Here is a 2,659-nt window from a genome sequence, read left to right as displayed (position 1 = left end):
TTTTATTTTGATTTTAAGTTGAGGGTGTAGGGTAGCATGTTGTTGTAGCATATTCTATAAATAACTAGGAGTAGTGCAAGTTCTGTAGGCAGTTAACTGATTTGTGATTTTGAACACCTCTTTGAAGGTTTGTTTTGCATGACTGTATGAATTGCACCTTAGTGTGACCATTGTGCATCTTGTCATGGCATTAGTTTAGTTACCTGACCATCACTACTAAATAATTGCATGAACCAGATAGGTAGTAGCTAGTGATATTGCTTGTGTACCATGTGTGTGTGAGACTATACCGAGTTCTCTTTGTAATGTCAAATCTAGAACTTGCTCGATTCGTTTTACCATAGTTGAGAGATAGGGGTTAGGAAATGATCATAGGCCTTTTTGAATTTAAGTCACTATTAGCCTAAATGACTTTCCTCTAATGCATGATATCCCTTGATCCCGGTTTGAGCCTTAATTGACTATTTTTCTTTCTATGATACCTATCACCTTCTCTTTTTAAATCATAATGAACCTGTTTTGGCCCTGGTCCTCCTTGGACACTGTGCACCTTAACGTAGGCAAACAACCTAAGTTAAGGGTGGCTATCATAGGGGTGCGTGCTATAAGTTGGGTATGAAGAAGGGTAGAGTAGGAGAGAAAGAATCAAAGAAAAAGAATAAAAGGTTGGGTGTTGGTGAAAAAGAGCAAGAAAATAAACTCTGCTTGAATAAAAAGAAGTGCACCCATCCTGAAAGTGTGATCAAGAAAATAGAAAAAGTGAAAAAAAAAGAGAAAAAAAGAAGAGAAAAAGAAAAGAAAAGAAAAAGAGAGAAAAAGAGGTTAATAAGTAGACCCCACAAGTTCAGGTAGTGCCAAGGAGGTTAGTCACTTTAAATGCCATATAATATCATACCAGCCCTATCCTACGTTACAAGCCGAAGAAAGACCTATAGTGATCCTAGCGTACCTATCTGGAAACCTTGGTAATGACGATAAGGGCAAGCATATGGTATTTGGCATGCACTGGTTTGAACTTCATTCTGAGAGTGAGTGTTTTTGTGATGATCCCCGTGTTTATATTTTCGATGTCTGACATGAGAAAAAGAGTGGAATTTCTTTGTTGTGATGGCATACTAGTATCTTGGTAAGTTACTTACTTGTTTGTAGTGTACATTGATACATGCATGATTGGTGGTGCTTAGTTGATGCCATGGGTAGAAGCCTTTGTGTTACATTGTTGCTTTTCAATAAATTGCACAATAATTTTAAGTTGGTTGACCTTGGAGATGGTAAACTGAGTTTTGAGCTAAATTGGTTGTTGACTGCTGAATGTTCGTTGTATTCTCTTAGTTAGTTGTTGCTTGAGGACAAGCAATTATTTTAAGTTGAGGGTGTTGATGTGTGAGCAAAATCTAACATATTTAATGCTTGTTGTTTTGATGTGTTTGCTCATGATATTGTAGAATAGGGCTAAAGAAATGAGAATAAACAATAATGGAGAAAAAGAGTTGAAAATCTGAGAAAAGTAGAAGAAAACATGGATGACGACCTTCGTGATAAGTCATCAGCCTCGTGATAGCCTATCAGCACTGGCATCAGCTTTAACCAGGGAGTTGCATTATGAGGAGCAGTTCTGACGACACCGGTGATGTGGCATCAAAGTCGTGATAAGGCATCAAGAATGGCGTCAGCTTTATACAGAAAGTTTGCATGGGAAAAAGATATCTGATGACATTGGTGATACACCGTCAGATCCCTGACGTAGCGTCAGCCATATCGTCAGCCTAAGACAGAATCTGTAGGCAACTGAAACCTCTCTGACGCCATCCGTGATAGGGCATCAATTTCTTGACGCAGCGTCAGCCTGGGCGTCACCTATTCCGAACAATTTTATTAATTTTGTTATTTTATTTCCTTAATTAGGCTTTAGTATAAATAGAATCTTTTAGGGTTTTTGATTGGGGGAATAATTCATCTATCAAACATCAACTCTAAGAGGAGAGACACGTATTTTGCTCTCTTTACTAAATTATTCTTGTGTTTTTGTATCAACTATTTTTGGGTTTTCTACCTTGTGATTAAATCAGAGGTACTACTTATTGTTTTCTACCCATTCATAAGTTTATCATTATAATCATGAATTCAACTTGTTATTTCGTTCATCAAGTCATGAGCGGCTAATTTCATTAGCCGGAGTTATAGGATCCATCGATTAGTGTTTGATATGATACTAGGTGTTCAACGAATTCAAAGAGTAGTAAAACATCTTGAGATTCTGTTGTTTTAACTAAAATCTAGTAGTTGCAAACATTAGGTTATGCCTTAGGTTTTATTTGCTTCTAACGGAGAAATAGATTAGAGGACGTGAATTATCAACAGAGACTCAGAATCTACCAACCTTCTGTTTAATGATTAATGCCGTAACTGGATTAATCTACCTGAGATAACATCCTATTGGAAATAGATAAGTTATCTAAGTTTGAGAGAATTAGATAATAAATTGTCTGGTGAGGTCGAGAGATAAGTCAGATAGTATAATCGTTAGGGATATTCTGTTGTTCTACTCATTCCGAGAATCTCTAGTATTACCTAGTATCTATCAATTCCCGAAACCCTTGGTGAACATAGCTCTGGTTTCCCATTTATCTTGATTACAAACAATAAAGTATTGAAAGTG

Source organism: Capsicum annuum, chromosome 1 (genome assembly GCF_002878395.1).
Source record: "Capsicum annuum cultivar UCD-10X-F1 chromosome 1, UCD10Xv1.1, whole genome shotgun sequence".
In the NCBI taxonomy this organism is placed as follows: Eukaryota; Viridiplantae; Streptophyta; class Magnoliopsida; order Solanales; family Solanaceae; genus Capsicum; species Capsicum annuum.
Note: the sequence above shows the minus strand (reverse complement) of the source record.